At 39.5% G+C, this 10812-nt stretch overlaps 1 long non-coding RNA gene across 1 annotated transcript; it reads left to right on the top strand.

Annotated features, from left to right (window-relative positions):
* Window positions 1–1501: 1501 nt before the first annotated feature.
* On the top strand, window positions 1502–10528 carry LOC147731685 (uncharacterized). The gene is made up of 3 exons (XR_015308649.1): window positions 1502–1572; window positions 2449–2519; window positions 10458–10528. It is a non-coding gene; the product is annotated as an uncharacterized LOC147731685 (long non-coding RNA).
* Window positions 10529–10812: the final 284 nt, after the last annotated feature.

The following is a 10812-nucleotide window of genomic DNA, read 5'->3' as shown; positions in this document are numbered from 1 at the left end:
GGAAAACTTATAACCAACACTTTTTTTACAGGTCCATGTAGGAAATGCTTTGACTCATTTACCACACGCAATATACATAGATCTCTTTCTTTCCTGCCTTCCCTTTCAATTTCTTTCTTGCCTTTCCTTATGTCTCTCTTCTGCATTTACTCTGCATCTCCTTCACAATTTTACATTCACTGTCCTTTCTTTCACTCTCGCATTATTCTTCTCTCCTTTTCTCCTACTTTCTCTTTCTTTGCTCTCCCTCTCTCTCCTGCATCCTCACTCTTCTGCCCTCACCCTAAATATTCATCCCCACCTTCTTTACAGGTCCCGGCAGCAAATGCTTACATACTAAGCTAGCACATGCAACATACATACATCTCACTCTCTTGACTTCCAGTTCAATTTTGCATTCTTGCCTTTATCTCTTTTGCATTTACTCTGCATCTCCTTTCCCATTTTGCCATCAGTCTTTCTCTTTTATTTACTCCTGCTCTATTCTTCCCTCACTATTACACCTACTTTCTTTCTTCTTCTCTTCTCCCTCTTTTCTTCATGCCCTCTCTTATACCTTCTCTCTCCTGTTTTAATCTTCTTTCCTTCTATCATGCACACTTTCTTTTACTCCCTCTCTATTCAGCTCTCACTTTTACCCATCCTTTCCTTCTCTCTCCTGCTCTCTATTTCTTGCGTCCTCCCCCTTCTGCTTGCTATCTCCCGACTTATCTATTATGCTTATCTCTTTTACCTTCTCTTTTCCTATTCCTTCTATCTTTATTTCTCTCACCCTCTTGATATCTTAACCTTTTGCCCCTCTCTTCTTCCATACACTTTCCACCACTCCTTCTTTCTCTCCTCCTTATATCTCACTCTTTTGTATTCCTTCTTTATTTCTCTCAATTTTGCCCACTCTATCCATCTTACTTTCACACTCTTGTGCTTTTCTTCTTTATCTACCCTTTTTCACATTCTTTTGTCAAAATCTAGTTCCTCCCGTTCTCTCTTGCACTCTCTCTTCCTTTTTTCAATTACTTTATCGCTCTCCTCTATATCTCTCTCCTTTCTGCTCTCTCTCTTCCTTCTCTCTCCTGACCCCTATTCCAGCTGCTCTCTCCTTCCTTCTTGCTCCCTCTCTATTATGCTTCACTCTTTATCTATCTATCATACTTCTATTTCCTGCACTCTCTTCCTTCTTTATCTTTGTCGTCTTTTCACTTCTTTGCGTTCTCTCCTTATCAAGCTTCTCTTTAACTTGCACTGTTCCTCATCCTTTCTTTATCCTTTTTTATTTTCACTCCTTTTCTTTTTGCCTATCCTCCCCTCTTTCTTTCCATCTCTCTCTCTTCTTCCTGACCTCTATCTCTTTCTACCTTGCTACTTTATAGTCTTTACTACTATACTAGTTACTCTATAATACATAGTGCTTCTAATTCTCTATTTACAACTTCTAATATACTTCACACAAATGTCCTCACTCTTTTCAATCTTTTGCTAACAATAGATTTTACTTTTACAGGACAAAAAATTTGCCATTTGGTGCAACTGCCCCATCGAGGACACATCTTTCAAATTCGTTCATTCAACACGGTACGTTCATACTTAAAACTTATTTTACTTTTGACATTTTTGTGGGTAGTACTTCCTGTCTATACTGGGCATTCTTTGCTGGATAGTTATACACAAAAGTTTGCCTCATAAACAACATTTAATTTAGTTTGGAGATGAAAGCTGCACTGGTGAGGTCGTAATCAGGAGAGAGGTCAAAGCTAAAGGAAAACTTATAACTAAGACTTTGTTCTTCCTGTCTGTACTGGGCATTCTTTGCTGGACAGTTATACACAAAAGTTTGCCTCATAAACAACATTTAATTTAGTTTGGAGATGAAAGCTGCACTGGTGAGGTCGTAATCAGGAGAGAGGTCAAAAGTAAAGGAAAACTTATAACTAAGACTTTGTTCACAGGTCCCTGCACACACCCTATATCTTCTTCCACATCCTGCAGCAAATGCTTATATACTGAGACAGCACATGCAACATACATAATCTCCCTCTCTTGCCTTCCCTTTCAATTTTGCATTCTTGCCTTTCCTCTCTCTTGCATTTACTCTGCATCTCCTTCATGATTTTGCCAGCAGTCTTTCTATTTTATTTACTCCTGCTCTATTCTTCCCTCACTTTCTCCTACTTTCCTTCTTTCTTTTCCTCTCCCTCTTTTGCATCCCTTGTCTTCTACACTCTCTTTTCACTCCTTTTCTTTTTGCCTATCCTCCCCTCTTTCTTTCCATCTCTCTCTCTTCTTCCTGACATTTATCTCTTTCTACCTTGCTACTTTATAGTCTTTACTACTATACTAGTTACTCTAATACATAGTGCTTCAATTCTCTATTTACAACTTCTAATATACTTCAGACAAATGTCCTCACTCTTTTCAATCTTTTGCTAACAGTATATTTTACTTTTACAGGACAAAAAATTTGCCATTTGGTGCAACTGCCCCATCGAGGACACATCTTTCAAATTCGTTCATTCAACACGGTACGTTCATACTTAAAACTTATTTTACTTTAGACATTTTTTTGGGTAGTACTTCCTGTCTGTACTGGGCATTCTTTGCTAGATAGTTATACACAAATGTTTACCTCATAAACAACATTTAATTTAGTTTGGAGATGAAAGCAGCACTGGTGAGGTCGTAATCAGGAGAGAGGTCAAAGCTAAAGGAAAACTTATAACTAAGACTTTGTTCTTCCTATCTGTACTGGGCATTCTTTGCTGGATAGTTATACACAAGAGTTTGCCTCATAAACAACATTTAATTTACTTTGGAGATGAAAGCTGCACTGGTGAGGTCGTAATCAAGAGAGAGGTCAAACCTAAAGGAAAACTTATAACCAAGACTTTGTTCATACGTCTCTGCACACACCCTATATCTTCTTCCACATCCTGCAGCAAATGCTTAGATACTGAGACAGCACATGCAACATACATACATCTCCTTCTCTTGCCTTCCCTTTCAATTTTGCATTCTTGCCTTTCCTCTCTCTTGCATTTACTCTGCATCTCCTTCATGATTTTGCCAGCAGTCTTGCTATTTTATTTACTCCTGCTCTATTCTTCCCTCACTTTCTCCTACTTTCCTTCTTTTTTTTCCTCTCCCTCTTTTGCATCCTTTCTCTTCTACACTCTCTCCTGTATTCCCCTCTTCTCTTTCTTTCTATCATGCACTTTCTTTTACTCACTCTATTCTGCTCTCACTTTTACTCCTCCTTACCTTCTCTCTCATGCTCTTTCTATCTTGCGTCTCGGCTTGCTCTCTCTTTACTTATGCTTGGTCTCTCCCTACTTATCTATTATGCTTTCTCTCCTTCCCTCTCTTTTCCTATTCCTTCTATCTTTATCTCTCTCCCTTTTGCTCTCTTACCTTTTGCCCCTCTCTTCTTCTTGCATACCTTTTCATCTCTCTCCTTTCTTTCTCTACTTCCTAGATCTAGCTGTCTCTTGAATTCATTCTTTATCTCTCTATTTCCTGCGTCCTTTCTCCTTTCTGCTTGCTCTCTCCCTCCTTTTCTATCATGCTTATCTCTCCTGCCCTCTCTTTTCCTATTCCTTCTATCTTTATCTCTCTCCCTCTTGCTCTCTTACCTTTTGCCCCTCTTCTTCTTGCATACCCTTTCCATCTCTCTCCTTTCTTTCTCTACTTCCTAGATGTAGCTGTCTCTTGAATTCATTCTTTATCTCTCTATTTCCTGCGTCCTTTCTCCTTTCTGCTTCCTCTCTCCCTTTTCTATCATGCTTATCTGTCCTGCCATCTCTTTTCCTATTCCTTCTATCTTTATCTCTCTCCCGCATGCTCTTACCTTTTGCCCCTCTCTTCTTCTTGCATACCCTTTCCATCTCTCTCCTTTCTTTCTCTCCTCCTTATGTCGCTATCTTGTATTCCTTCTTTATTTCTCTTTATTTTGCTCACTCCATCTTACATTCACACTCTTGTGCTTTTCTTCATCTACACTCTCTCACCTTCTTTCTTCCATCACAATCTGTTTCCTCCTGCTCTCTTTATCGCTCTCCTATATATCTCTCTCCTTTCTGCTCTCTCCTTCTCCCTCCTACCCCCTATTCCAACTGCTCTCTCTTTCCTTCTTGCTCCCACTCGATTATGCTTCTCTTTTTATCTCCCTCCTTTCTGCTCTTTTCTCTTTGCCATCAATCTCCCTCTTGCACCCTCTTCCAACTGCTCCATTCTTACTTATTTCTTGCTCATGCCCTCCTTCCCACCCTCTCTTTACCTCATGCATTTTCTCTCTCTCCCTTGCTCTCCCTTTTGCCCTCTCTCTTACTTTCACTTTCTATCTCCTTCCCTATCTTGTTCTCCATTTCCATCTTGCACTCCTTCTCTTTCTTGCCCTCTGACTCCATTCTGCACTCTCTTCTCTCTCCTTTTTGCTCTTTTTTCTCTCTCCTGCACCCTATTCCATCTCCTCTCTCTCCTTCCTTCTTCCTCCCTCTCTATCATGATTCTTTTTGTATCTCCCTTCTGCTATTTTCCCTTTGCCATCACTCTCCCTCTTGCCCCCTCTTCCAACTGCTCCCTTCTTAATTCTTTCTTGCTCATGCACACCCTCCCTTTAACTCCTGCTTTCTCTCTTTCTTGCTCTTCCTTTTGCACTCTGTGACTTTCACTTTCTATCTCCTTCCCTATCTTGTTCTGGCTTTCCATCTTGCACTCCTTCTATTTTTTGCCCTATGCCTCCATTCTGCAGTCTTTTCCCCTTTCTACGTTCTCTCTCATGATCTCCATTTATCTTGCATCCTCTTTACTTCCTTATCTATCATACTTCTATCTCCTGCACTCTCTTCCTCTTTCTCTATCTTCTTTTTACCTCCTCTCTGCGTACTCCGTTCTTTTTTTGTACTCTCTCTTCCTTTTTTTAAATTACTTCTTTATTCTTTCTTCTCTATATATCTCTCCTTTCTGCTCTCTTCCTTCTTCTTCCTGCCTCCTATTCCATCTGCTCTCTCCTTTCTTCTTGCTCCTTTTCTATCTATCATGCTTCTCTGTCATGCACTCTCCTTCTTTTCTAATACTCTCCGTGTTCCTCTTCCTCCCTATCTTTCATTCTTCTCTCTATCTCTTTTATACTTTCTTTTCTCTCTACCATCCCTCTCTCCTGCACCCTCTTCCATCTGCTCTCTCTCCCTCCCTCCTTGCTCATGCCCTACTTCTTACTCTTCCTTTACCTTCTGCCTTCCTCCTCTTTCTTCTTACTCCTGCGTATTATCTCCTTCCTGCCTTCACTCTCCATCTCTGTCCTCAAAAGACACCATCTCTTACCTGCAAGACATCCCTTTTACCATGGAGACGGAGACATACAGCGAGCCAAGGATACAGACCGGAAATTGTTACCCCCACCGTGCCGTCGCCAAATACCTGCAGAGAACAAAAAAAAAAAATACGTCAATAAACATTTCGGCTGGGGCATTCAAAAGAGACAGTCATTTATATTACAAAAGACACCATCGCTTACCTGCAATTTGTTCCGCCACAGACAAAGAAACCTGATACGTCATCAAAGGCAGGTCCCGGCAATGCCGGGCCAGAATCGGGGGCGTTCCCGGCGTCGCGTGACGTCGGCAAAAGCCAAAGAATCTCGACCGCCCCTGAGTCTGCTCTAAATTGACGGACAGGCCCCTCGTCCAATGGCTAGGCTCAATTTATGGAGCCAGACAATGAATGACGAGGGCCGACCCAAACTCACACTACAGTTCTCATTAGGTTTTGGCCTGCGCAAAAAAGCTGCTCCCTTTGCGCCCTGCGTCCTTTCTCCTTTCTGCTTGCTCTCTCCATCCTTTTCTATCATGCTTATCTCTCCTGCCCTCTCTTCCTATTCCTTCTATCTTTATCTCTCTCCCTCTTGCTCTGTTACCTTTTGCCCCTCTCTTCTTCTTGCATACCCTTTCCATCTCTCTCCTTTCTTTCTCTGCTCCTTATGTCGCTATCTTGTATTCCTTTTTTATTTCTCTTTATTTTGCCCACTCCATCTTATATTCACACTCTTGTGCTTTTCTTCATCTACCCTCTCACCTTCTTTCTTCCATCACAATCTGTTTCCTCCCGTTCTCTTTATCACTCTCCTATATATCTCTCTCCTTTCTGCTCTCTCCTCCTTCTCCCTCTTGCCCCCTATTCCAACTACTCTCTTTCCTTCTTGCTCCCACTCGATCATGCTTCTCTTTTTATCCCCCTCCTTTCTGCTCTTTTCTCTTTGCCATCAATCTCCCTCTTGCCCCCTCTTCCAACTGCTACTTTACTTATTTCTTGCTCATGCCCTCCTTCCCACCCTCTCTTTACATCATGCATTTTCTCTCTCTCCCTTGCTCTCCCTTTTGCCCTCTCTCTTACTTTCACTTTCTATCTCCTTCCCTATCTTGTGCTACATTTCCATCTTGCACTCCTTCTCTTTCTTGCCCTCTGACTCCATTCTGCACTCTCTTCTCTTTTCTCTCTCCTTTTTGCTCTCTTTCTTCTTACTCTTGACCCCTATTCCATCTGCTCTCTCTCCTTCCTTCTTCCTCCCTCTCTATCATGATTCTTTTTTTATCTTCCTTCTGCTATTTTCCCTTTGCCATCACTCTCCCTCTTGCCCCCTCTTCCAACTGCTCCCTTCTTAATTCTTTCTTGCTCATGCACACCCTCCCTTTATCTCCTGCTTTCTCTCTCTTTCTTGCTCTTCCTTTTGCACTCTGTGACTTTCACTCTCTATCTCCTTCCCTATCTTGTTCTGCCTTTCCATCTTGCACTCCTTATATTTTTTGCCCTCTGCCTCCATTCTGCAGTCTTTTCCCCCTTTCTACGTTCTCTCTCATGATCTCCATTTATCTTACATCCTCTCTACTTCCTTATCTATCATACTTCTATCTCCGGCACTCTCTTCCTCTTTCTTACTTATCTTTCTCTATCTTCTTTTCACCTCCTCTCTGCATACTCCGTTCTTTCTTGGCACTCTCTCTTCCTTTTTTTAATTACTTCTTTATTCATTCTTCTCTATATATCTCTCCTTTATGCTCTCTTCCTTCTTCCTGCCCCCTATTCCATCTGCTCTCTCCTTTCTTCTAGCTCCTTTTCTATCTATCATGCTTCTCTGTCCTGCACTCTCCTTTTTCTTTTCTTTTCCTCTTTCTAATACTCTCCGTGTTCCTCTTCCTCCCTATCTATCATTCTTCTCTCTATCTCCTTTATGCTTTCTTTTCTCTCTACCATCCCTCTCTCCTGCACCCTCTTCCATCTGCTCTCTCTCCCTCTCTCTTGCTCATGCCCTACTTCTTACTCTTCCTTAACCTTCTGTCTTTCTTCTTACTCCTGCGTCTTATCTCCTTCCTGCCTTCACTCTCCATCTCTGTCCTCATCTTGTCTTCTCTTTCTATCTTGCACTCTTTGGCTCACTGTCTCAGTCTCCATAGTGCAAGGACCCCCATAGAGAGAGATGTAGATGGAGGGCAGTAAGAAGAGAGCAGTTGGAAGAGGGGGCAAGAGGAAGAGTGATGGCAAAGGGAAAAAAAAGCAGAAAGGAGAGGGAGATAAAGAATAAGGATAGATAAGGCAAGAGAGAGAGTATGCAGAGAGTGAGCAATAGAAAAAAAAGATAAAAAAGAGAAAGTTAAAAAGATAAAAGAGGGAGCAAGTGCAAGAGAAAAATAGTACATAGGGAGGAAGAGAAAAAAAAGACAAAAAAAAACGTAAGGGTAGAATGAAGTCAAAAAATCCTTTTCAAACTTAAAAAAAAATCCGGTCATTTAAAAGAGACAGTCATTTATTTGTTACAAAACACATCGCTTACCTGAAAGTTGTTACGCCAAGGAGGAGACCCAACACGGAAACACTAGAGAGAACAGCCCAAAAAAAAAACATATTAAAAGAATATAAACAAAATAGTTAAACACCTGTAAGAGAAATACTAATTACATTACAATTTAAAACGCATACCTGAAATCCCTTGTGCCATGGAGACAGCGAGCCATGGATCCCAAGACAAAATGCCGACCGGAAATAGTTACTATCTTGCACTCTTTGTTTCCTATCTTCTCGCTCCATTGTACCCTTACTTTTCGTCTTCCCTCTCTCTTCCTCCCTCTCTTCCTCCCTATCTACTATTCTTCTCTCTTGCACATTCTCCCTGTTTTATCCCTTTAACTTTCTCTCTTTTCTATCTTTTATCTGTTTTTCCCTCTTGCTCACTCTCTGCATCCACTCTTTCTCTCCTTCCTTATCTATCATTATTCTCTTTATCTCCCTCTCCGCTTTTTTCCCCTTTGCTATCACTCTTCCTCTTGCCCACTCTTCCAACTGCTCTCTTCTTTACTGCCCTCCATCTACATCTCTCTCTATGGGGGTCCTTGCACCATGGACACTGAGACAGCGAGCCAAAGATCTCAAGACAAAATGGCAACAAGAAATACTTGGCCAACCCTGCTGTCAAATACTGCAACAAAAGAAAAATAAATTTAGTCACATTCGGCGCATTCAAAGTGACAGTATTATCAGCTTTACAAAACACAAAATTGCATACCTGAAAGTCTTTACACCACTGAGCTGGGCCTCTTGCTCCTGCACCTTCTTCCATCCATTCCTCCTTCTTGCTCATGCCCTACATCCTACCCTCCCTTTTTCTCTCTCTCTCATGTCCTCTCTCCTTCCTGCCTTCACTCTCTATCTTCGTCTCCATCTTGTCTTCACTTTCTATCTTGCACTTTTTACTTGCTATCTTCTCACTCCATTCTGCACTTACTTTTCTTCTTGCTTTCTAGCTCTCTTGATCTCTCTTATGTGTCTTCTCTCTTCATCAACACTTTCTAGCTACTTTGTGTGCTTTACACACCTTTTTCCACTTCACTTTACTAAGTTAGTGTGAGCATCCCTATAAGGCTATATAGATATATAGATGATGTTAACTATAGTGTTTATTTAGGAACACTATGCAACAACTATGGAACACCCTGGACAAACGCAATGACTTATATTTACAACTAATTGTGTGAAAGTTTTATATGTCTGTCTGTTATTTCTTTTACAGGTGCACAAACACTCCGCAATTAGGAGTATTTTTGGAATGAGCAATTGCTCTTCCCCCTTTTTTTATGCACTAAATCCTTTTTTTGATATTTTCACTTTCACGCCCCCAGGTCAGGGTGGGCGATTAGAGAGTCCATACTGCCGGGGTATAATTCTGTCATTATAAATGCCTAAGTAAATGTAAACAACTGTAAAAGATGAAACATGTTGACTGACTAATTAGTATTTTAAATTAACAAATCCATTACCTTGGGCATTAAATTCAGACACATAACTCTTTCATTTGTGTACTAAGCATCAAGAATTATAGATTTGTACTTACACATTAAGCAGTTTTAATTATAAAACTCACAACATGCCTTTTTCACAAAACCTGCTCCGCAGTCTTCTGGCGTCGTAGCACACCAAAGAGGCATTCGGCCTCTTTGGTGGGGCCCAATGATGAAGCATGACACTGACTAGGTCGGTGTGTGAGGGCTTTCTTTTCCACCTAAAGTGAGTGTGCAATTCCCCAGTTGCATCACTCAGTCTCTGTGGCAATTTCAGATTTATTTAACGTCTCTTCTCTTGTTTATTTAGATTTAACAGGGGATTAAGTGTTCCTTAATCTCACTACCTCTCCTATTCTTTTGTACTTGCTTAAAATTACAAACAATGCATCTAATACACTCTTTACAACTTCTAATAAAATTCACATCGTGTAATTTACATTTCTATATTTTTTTAGCTTCCTTTCTACACCTCTATATCCTCTCTCTTCCTTATCATACTTCTCTCTTTTCCTTATCTTTCTCTTCATCTTTCCACTACTCTCAATATTGCCTATCCACCCCTCTTTATTAACATCTCTTCTTCCTGCCCTCCATCTCTCTCTATCTTGCTCACTTTATCCTCCTTACTACTATACTTTACTAGTTACTCTATACTACATACACTTCTAATACTCGATTTACGACTACTAATATGCTTCATCACTCAGTCCACACACATACTACACATACAACTTCTACACATAGTCTTAAAGTATGTACTACATATACACTTTGTACACACAATTTCTACACATATGCCTTTGTACATATACGTTTGCCACTCATTACACATGCACTCATTACACATGCACTCTTTACACATGCACTCTTTACACATGCACTCTTTACACATGCACTCTTTACACATGCACTCTAGTCACAATGTTTCAAAAACCTATATCAACATGCAATACAATACACTATATAGTATTAAATATAACTTACTGTATACACTATTTAATACTATTAATTAATTACAATTAAAAAACTTTTTGCTAAAATTTTTAAAATACTATCAATGATTAGGAGTATCGAGCCGCTTTTATTATATTAATATGTAAACTCAATATTAATGCTTGTTTCATTCTTCCTTAGATTGCCAATTGATTGAATAAGATCAGACGTTCATAATTGTTTGACACAACATCAGTGAAAACATCATCACGGTAAAAGTATCTATTTTGCTTCTGTATTGACTTGTAAGTATAGAAATAGCAAGGAAAAAAATAAGACACATATATCAACACACACATATATATATATATATATATTTATATATATATATATATATATATATATATATATATATATATATATATATATATATATATATATATATATATATATATATATATATATATATATATATATATATATATATATATATATATATATATATATATATATATATATATATATATATATTGTATATACTTATAATTAGGAAATA

The sequence above is a fragment of the Lissotriton vulgaris genome, chromosome 2_1, assembly GCF_964263255.1.
Source record: "Lissotriton vulgaris chromosome 2_1, aLisVul1.2, whole genome shotgun sequence".
Classification (NCBI taxonomy): Eukaryota; Metazoa; Chordata; class Amphibia; order Caudata; family Salamandridae; genus Lissotriton; species Lissotriton vulgaris.
This window is presented reverse-complemented; position numbering and strand designations above follow the sequence as displayed.